This window comes from Cornus florida, unplaced genomic scaffold (genome assembly GCF_030987335.1).
Source record: "Cornus florida cultivar Cherokee Brave unplaced genomic scaffold, ASM3098733v1 CherokeeBrave_3.0.0_Hap2_Chr08, whole genome shotgun sequence".
NCBI classification, from domain to species: Eukaryota; Viridiplantae; Streptophyta; class Magnoliopsida; order Cornales; family Cornaceae; genus Cornus; species Cornus florida.
In genome coordinates, this window is record NW_026775578.1 from 74,587,044 (window position 1) to 74,596,914 (window position 9,871).

Consider the following 9,871-nt stretch of genomic DNA (forward strand, 5'->3'; position numbering starts at 1 on the left):
TTCCATTTTAAGTTACAGGATGTTAACTTTGCGAAATTGTGCTTTATGCGTTGTATTGGAAGTTCCAATGTTGGTTAAATTGCATCGATATTGAAAATCGTGTTTTGATGTTCTAATAAAGCTTAGGATTGATCCTATTGATTCATTTATAACATAGACGTTAGGTGGCATGAACCACTACTGTTATTTTGTGCTTTAGATTCTAAGTTGATGGCTTTGAGAACTTAAACCTTGTTGCATTGTATAACATGCTCTTTTGTTGTTGAATTGCATGGATAATGTGATTCTTGTTAACTTGTATTCAAATATGCTTTTGTCATGTTGTATGGATTACTCTAGACCTAATTCAATTGTATTGAAAATGCAATTCATGTTAATCTATGCTCAAGCATTCTTCTTGTCGTGTTCTTTGGATTATACCAACCATGATTCGTTTCATACACGTATGTATATCATGATTCTTGTTGCTTAGACTCTAAGGTAGCTTAGGATGCTCCCCGAGTCTCACTTGGACATAAACGTTAGGTGGCATGAGCCCCTTTAACATGTTTCACCTTAAGGTGATAAATTTGTAAAATGCTAGGTCGATGCATGCTCATCTCCTACGAGTAGCTTTATGATACTCACCCCTACGATACTGGGGCATATTTTAGGTACGAAGACTTGGTTCGTGAAGCCTAGCACTCCTTGGATGTCGTGTAGCTTTCAAGTTTCCATTTCATGCAAATGTTAGCATGAAATGTCATTTTGTAGACTTATATGTCAAAATATGTATATTTGATTCCATGTATGTAATGTGTACATAAGTGCACTCCTTTCAATGTATTTGATATGTATGAGATGAGGCCGAAGGCCAATGACATGTATATTGTATTTTATGCAACTTTTTAACTTCATGAAATGTTATGAAAAACTTGAAAAATCGCAAGTTATTCCTTCACCACGGTTGTATTGGGTGTGGGAATTCCATTTTCATTCTTTTATAGGGTCTTATTAATCTTGTATGAAGTGTGGCCAAGAGCCAAACGGTCATTTGATCCCGTTTTGCATTTTTGGATTCCATGTTTTCCATTCCAAGTCCATTTTTGCCTTTTTGCCCATTGGGGGGTCGGATTTTGCATCGGCTATATTTTTAAGCCGTGGACCATTGTAGCGCGTCTAAATAGGTAAGTTACGTTTGCGTGCATAGTCGTTTCCGGGCAAAACCTCATCGTTTGTGTTTTGAGCCTCTTGTGAATTCATTTCGCATTTTTTTTGCATATTCTGATCTAGGGGCATTATGGACCTTTCACCTCAGTTTTATTTTCTTCTTTCGACATGGTTGAATAGAAAACATGATTTTAGGGGTGGTTTCTTTTCCGTGTTTTTCCATAAAACGTCGTCTTGGCATCGGAAATCGCTTACGAAGTTCAGCTTTCAGTTTTCTATATAGCAGCTTTTTCGACCCTCTGGACCAGATTTCTTGGGAGGGCATTTTGGGCATTCTACATTGCTTTTTTTTTTTAATTCTCTTGCGAGTCACGTAGAAAACTCAATTTTGAGGGGGGTTTCTTCTTTGTGTTTTTGCAAAAAAATTCATCTAGGCCTCCAAATTCAGCCTCTGTTCCGGATTTTTCTGAAAAACAAACCCACAGCAGCTTTATGGGCTGCTGCTGCCAGCCATGTGTGCACCGGCGCGCGCGCGGCGTGCATGGGCGCGCGCATGGGCGTGCGCATGGGGCTGTCGTGGCCCCTCGTCAGGCCGCCGCGACGTCATTTCTTCTTTTGGGCTTTTCTCCTTCGTCCGGACTCCGATTCAAGTGAATTTTTTTTTGAACTTGACTAATTTTTCGCTGTCTTTCCAACGGTGTACTCGGTTGCACCCGGTTCTTCCTGGATAATTACCAGTTTACTCTTTTTGCCTTAAGTGCTCGTTTTTCTTCGTTATGCCGTTTCTCCTTCGTCCGGACTCCGAATCATGCGATTCTTGAGTCCATCTTGATTAGTTTTTTGTTGTCCTTCCAGCGGTGTGCTTGGTGGTACCCGAATCTACAGTTTTCAGAAATGACTATTTTGCCCCTGGGGGCTTATTGTCATATTTTCGATCTTTTGCTTCCGCATCAGTTCTTGTTGAGTTCCACGACCTCATGGAAGGTCACTTTGACTTCTTAGAGTCTTGTTTTCTGTTTTCGCTTCCGCATTCGGATCCGTTATCGGATCATCCTTACGGTTCATCACAGGACATGCTGGCCTAAAAACTAGGGTCGTCACACTCTCCGCCACTATGTTTCGTTTATAGGGTTCTAAAACCCTCGGTAAACTTATTGATCGACGGATCGATTACAATTATAGATCAACCCATTTTGCTATAGCACAAATCATTGTAATATAGGGCTGTTAGTCGGGTAAGTCGAACCACTGGGACTGCTAGTTTATGGCAACTTAGGTGTCTAGAGTCATTTTTAGAATGATAAAGGGGGTTATAGAGGATTTGTTGGATTGTCACTAAGATTATGAATTGAAAAGTGCGTAAAACATTAATGCTAAGAAGTAAAGAGGCAAAGACAATTAAAAAGGGACTAGGAAAGTGAATCCACTACCCATTAATAAGCATGCTAGTAAATGATTTACTTGGGATATATATAACCGTGGAATGCAACAACACAACATTGATACATTACCTTCAAGAAATATATAAAATCAAGATACAAGAATAACCTATCAAAGCTTACATGTTTTGGTTACCTAAACTAGGATGCAACCTTAACATGATCACCAAGCCATAGATTATCAAGCCCTTAATCTCATAATAAGAGCACATGAAATAGAAATCAAGAAGAATCTATTAAAGGAAAGCCCTAAGCAATAGATTATCAAAATTCCTAAATATCATGCCAATAAAAACACTTCCATGAACTCATCTCCATTGTCACTATGAAAATGTAGCAATATAATCATGAGAGAAAAACAATCTAAGACAAGATATTTGACTCAAAATGATCATTTATAGATAATGAGATTCATTACATCATATGAAGTGCTCTAATTCATGGAAAAGTTACATATATACATTATACCCCAAATATAAATCAAAACATAGCCATGCTTACAAAATGGGGCTTCATTGCCTCCCTAAATAGGGATTAGTTACCCATAGGAGCAATGAAGGGAGAGGAAAAGATGAAGAAGAACTCCATTTTTACCCTCCAACAAGCTAGAACTCCAAACCCCACAAGAATACTACTTTCCCTCTCTAGATTTAACCAAAAAATATGAGATATATCAAAATAATGAGTTTTCCCCCCGTATACACTCAAAACCTACTCCCCATACTCCAAATCCCGAGCTCCCCTCTCTGCATGAAGCTAGACCACACAAAAGAAGGATAAAGGGACCAAAATGCTGAAATTCAGGAGCAGTTGAACTGCCTACTGCAGATTGGCGGGAGCCCGCGGGAGCTTGCAAATTCGAAGAAGCACTGGCGTGTTTGGCGGGCGCCAGCGATAGCGCGGCGGGGGCCCGCGGTGGCTCGCGGGGGTTTCCGCGGGCGCTGATCAAGGGCCCGCGGAAGTTGGCAGAGAATAGTGGGGATTGGCTGGCGCTCGCGGGAGCTTGCAGCTGCACTTCATCCAGGCTTTATTTTGTTGCAAGCTTCTTCAGGCTAGAGCGAAGACATACTTCCACTATGAACACTAAGCCACGAACTTCACAAAAACGGCGACTGAAGAGGTTAGGTCCCGAAGATGACTCCCCGACACGGCGCACGTATTTCAACAGAAAGTTGTCAAAACCGCTTCTTTGATCATTCTTGGGAAAATACCTGAAATCAAAAAGAAATACACAACTGAATTAAAATTGTACATTATCCTCTAATAATGGACTTAACTAATGCAATAAAGGGCACTTGAATATGTAATATTCGGCGCTTATCACTTATACAAGTATATTTATAGGCCAATTAACTTTACTCTAATTCTAATCTTATGAGGAGACGGAAAAGGAAAAAAAAAAAAAAATCAATTTAATTTAACATTTAATTTAACACTTAATTTAAGTCCACACAATTACAGGATTTCAAATAAATAAAAAAAATCGATTTATCTACAATGTCACTTTAACAACTTAAACAATTTAAACAATTAATGAAATGTCACATAAGCACACATTAAAGAAAATAAATAATTAAATTAAATCATTAAACAATTAAAACAAATAATTCACTTAAATAAAAACAATTAGGCAAATAATCAACTAATCAAATAAAAATGCAATAAAATAATTAATTAAAATACTGAGACTATCCTTTTAAAATTAGGGATATTACAACAGTCAACGGTAGTCAACGCTGACATCATTACTATCTCACCCTTAAAATGACTATACTACCCCTGTAATGTCTGTGAATACATTTATATCCTGTTTAAAGAAATACAATTACCAAATCACCACCATACCTCATATCCCATATATATATACTCCCTATGTCCCAAAAAAATATCCATCTTTCCTTTTTGGGTTGTCCCAAAATAACTGTCCACTTTCTTATTTCAAATAATATATTTTACATTTTTTCATATATGTCTTTGGAGTTAAAAATTTCAAACTTGAACATTAAAAACTTAAAGGGCAAGTTAGTAACTTTCCAGGGGAATAATACATGGCCCACATGTTCCCTTAAAAATTTCTACTCCCCAAAATAGATATATATATATATATATATATATTTGGGACAAAGGGAATATATATATATACACACACAGAGAGCTCCTTTCATCGATCATGTTCAGGTATGATGGGTTCGCAGACAGTGAATCGTCCGATGGCCGAGTTTATAGGTCGCCGAAGGAGACGACTTTGATGAAACCATGGTAGAATTCAAGTCAGCAGTAAGTGTGGACGTGTATGTATGGTTTTCTAAAATTCCATGATCTTTACCTCTAATATATGTATGTACATCTAGGTGTGACGCCCCAAATTCATGAAATCCGGTGCATCAACTGAAATGATACGGAACCCGACCCGATAACAGATCACTAATGCAGAAACTAAGGTCATAAAGGTCAAGTAGTACCTTCTGGCACCAATGACATTCAAGGAATAAGCACTAGATCCAAACTAGGTCATACATGCCATGAAATGGCTCATACAAAGTCAAAAGCATAAAATGAAAGCATATAAATGGTACTACTGTCAAAGGCAAGTGACTAAACAAGGCTAGCCAACCTGCAGATAAACCGATCGACCAAAGACCTATACCAGTCGACCGAAAAAGGACTCTGACTACCGGTCTGCCGAAATGAGAAACCAGACTGCCAGTTGTGGCCACAACAATAAAATGGCTATTGCCTGAACTCTATAAATAGTACAAAAGATACCGGTCGACCGAAGACTTGTACCGGTCGATCAAATAGCTAAAAAATCTACAGAAAACTCTGTTGTGAACCAGAAAATGCATTGGCTCATGTATACCTCAAAACCCCAACATGGAATGGTCTAATATGAACATAAAAAGTGCAGAAGTATGTGAATACATACATGAGTGTTTAATATATAATAGAATGAAGTAAACAAGTGGCTCTAAGGCCTCATTACATATAATGATCCAAGTATACACCACACATCCATGGTTACAAAAGTGCACCAAAAAGACATGTTAAACACTTTGCATGTATACAAAATAAGAGTGTCCATGACACCACATCCATAACAAGCTAAGGAAAATGACCATCCATAAAGAACACTTCTTTACCTGAAAAATATATCATCAACAGGTGTGAGTAATTTGAATTACTCCGTAGGAAAATGCATTATGAGAATAACCTAAGGTTTCGATGGATTTGCGAGTATAACATAAATCATAACATATAGAACATGCCTCCTAATGTCTAGTTCAAAGGTGAAGCTAAGGGATCATCCTAGAATTAATATTGAATCATTGTAAAACAAATCTATAACATAAAAACGCATTTAACCAAATTGGAACATCTAATACCAAAACCACAAGCTACAATTATATAAGATTGTCAACTTGGAATTAAATTACGAAATCACATAGTAGGAATATCTTGGACATCAAATCTGTCTATGTATCACAACCATGACAAAATTAGCTCTTTTGGGATATTAACCCGCTGGGAACTACACAAGTGGCCACTATAATTGGGGAGAACTCATACCTCCCTCATTAGAGCCAAACTCTAGCTATCAAAATAATAATGTCCCAAGTGTTTCCCAAAATCAACAATAATGTCCATAATATAATTATATGTATATAATGCACAAGTTTCACCTTCCATGCATACATAAGATGTGAAGATCATACATTCCATGTCCTAAGTCCTCAAGACTAAATATGGCATGATATCAACATTGGTGTTAATCGTGCCGTCTCGTCAACCAAAGTTGCAATGGAATGGAAGTGTGGCCAAGTTTAAATTTATGAGTGCCACTACTACCTCTAACTACTAAATATAGCTAGGGTGAGTAGGGATCGTCCCAAGGGATTAGAGGCAACGTGATAAGGAAACAAGGTTGGATTAGTAGGTCGAGTGATCAAAAGTGGATTGTTTGGTTGATTAAACTATAATGCAATTGAAATTAAAGCAAGCAAAATACATTAACTTTAGAAGATAAGAAAAAAGATATAGAGGAGAGGATTTGAGGTACTAAAGCTCACTACTAAGCTTGACTTCACTAGACACTAGCAATTGTATATCAATGGGGAAATTGAATTATAACTTGTGTGTGTGTGTGACATTTATTGAAACTAGGCATGGATGGAAAATAAGTATAGATTGTCTAACCAATTCAAATGGAAAGCACAACCTATCAAATGAGACCAGAATCCATTCAATGAAACCACAATTCATGCACACACAACTATCTAGAGGCATACACCCTTTGCATTCATAAGTATGGAATACCAAGGAACAAGAACAGATTGTCCACCTATCTATGAATCTAAAGCAACTACACTACATCTACACTAAAGACATGGAAATTAAACTAAGCAAGCTAAAGGTGTGGCACAATCCATCAAGAAACAAGTGTGAACCATCAAATAAATTACAAGAGTGTTCAATTAAGGACTATGTTTTGATTATCACTAGATTAACTTCATCCATACACATAGACATCATCAAATTCCATTAAATCTGGAGAAAAGTACATGAATCATCCCTTCTAGCATACATAGACATATGATTAGAAATAAATAATTAATTGGAAGCATTAATCCATACACATCAAGTAGAAACCACAAGATATTTATAAGTCTAAGATCAAAACATTTATTACAAGTAAATCCCCAAAAATATACAAAACACAAGGTCTAGGAAGCAAACTTAGGGGCTACTCTAGCCCCAAGTAGATGTTTAGTCACTCATTGAAGTAGTCATCCAACCCTCAAGGGCTATCTCCATGGTAGGAATGACCTCTTTCTTGATAGAAACCCTAGAAGAATGGAAGAACTCCCAAAATGTGTATGTCTCTCTATGCTCTAGCCTCCTCTTCAAGATAGATGATGTATTGAGATATCAAGATCTCAAGATATTTGTAAAAGTGGCTCAAAATCCTTATATAGGAGGCTCAAGTGTCACACCCAATGGTCTGGACTCGTGCACTAAGGCTTTCCCAATGATTGCACCATGAGCTGGACTTTCTTTTAATTCAGACTTGAGGAGGTTCGATCGATCGAACTTCGGTGAGATCGATCGAACATTGGTGAGATCTATCGAATGTTGGCGAGATCGATCCATCCTTGGCGGCGCCTTTTTGAATAAAGACAAATCTCTGAGATTTTTTGGGATATTTTGGGATAAAGACAAAAATGGTAGGTGGGGATAAGATCAAGGAAGTTCGATCGATCTGAAGAAAGTTCAATCGATCGAAGATGGGATTTCTTTGAGGATAAAGACAAAGGCTTGGATCCATCTTGATGAGGTGAGATCGATCGAAAATATTTCTGATCGATCGAAGTTTGTTGATTTCCACCACTTTGCTTCCACTTTGCTCCATTCTTCCATTCAGCTCGAGATTGTTTCTTTAATGCTCTAATTTGGCTGAATTAGCTTATTTTGGGGATAAGTGCCTGAAAAGGGCAATAACATGAAATTAGTCTAAAATGGGAAAGTAAGATAGATAAAGGTCTTAGAATACCTAAGCTTAAGGGATTTAAATATGCATTTTTCAGCGCTCATCAAACATCTATACATATATACATATATGCTAACATTAAGATATCAACTTAAACAATCAATTCATACTAGCACTACAAGTCTTAAATGCATAACTACACAATCATACAAGTATTACGCAAGCCTTTAACAATTTATAATGGTATGAAGAATACAAGAATATAACAATTATATTTCAAGGAAATTAATAATAATATAACCTCCTACAAATTTACTAATGAGCTTACAAGACAACATATATATATATATATACACACACACACCACATGCTCTAAAATAACATAAAAGCCCAAGTTATGAAACAATTCACAAAAACACCTCTACAACTCACACAACATGCAAACAACATATGGTAAACTCCAAAACAACAAGGAAATTCAAAGGTTACAAGCATACTACACCCCCTACCTCACTAGAGAAAGCCTCTCTAGAATCCAAAGGAAAAGTGAGCAAAGATAAAATCCAAAAGAAGGGACTTGTAGCCCAAGGTGCAAGGAAACTTTCTTCCTTCAATGGTGAAGCCAAAAAGTAAGTGGAAGGTAAGTAGAACTAAGCTATAAGATTTGATAACAATGGAGGTTGGAGAGAGAAAGTGAGAAGAAGAAGATGAAGTTTAGAAGAAGAAGTGTAAGGCTCAAGGGATATATATCACCTAACCAAGTCTTACACTACCTTTCACACACATACAACAGTCTTAGCCCTCGACTTGTCCCTATCACACTCCTCCACAAGTTCTCACTTAAGGCTAACACATGGTCCAATCAAAAGATGACATTTGCACAACTCCAATTTGCACAAAAGTCTCTCTACAAAATATCTCCCAAAAATAATTGTACCAAGGTCCCTAAACCAAAATATCTCCAAAAAATAAATGCATTAAGAACCCTAGAATTGAAAATGTCCCCAAAGAAATAAAGCACATATACCCCCACAAAAACATAAAGTAATAAGCATAATTTGCTACACAATTAAACTATACATTAATAATAAAATAAACTAAATTAAATGCATGAAGTGTTGGAAATCCATCCCGGACACCAAACCGTACCTTGGGTCCTCCAAAACCCTAAGGTAACAAGAAACGAAATAAAGATTAAATAATAAAATAAAACAATTAATAATAATAATAATAATATAATATTTAAATATCTAAAATAATATAATAAATAATAATAATAATAATAAATAATCAATAAAAATGTCAAAAAAAGAAAGATAATGGGGTCATCACACTGGGTGTGTCACTATGTGTTTAAGAAAGGTGTCACAGTGTGGTTAAGAAAGAAAATTGACGAGGGTTCTGATTGAGGGATATAATGGATTCCAAACCACGTTTCTTGAAATTGATTAAAATTTGTTTAGGGTTTCATTTGGAGTCGTGTCTGGTAATTGATTTGAATTTATTTAAGGTTTTGATTTGAGATGTAGAGCGTATCGTTAAGGATTTCGATTGGAGACGGAAATGGGACAACAATTTCACTGTGTTCCACTCTGTTGGAGACGAAGATGGAGAGGGTTTCAATCTTGATTGGAGAAGAGATTAATTTTGATGTTACAAGTATATATATATATATAACAGATTCATGTTGTATTTTATGTTATAAGGCTTATGGTTTGGTGGTAGAAAGATAGAGACAGTGGTGGTGGGGGATGGTTGGGTGGTTTGATCGAGGTGCCATGATGGTGGATTTTGGCGA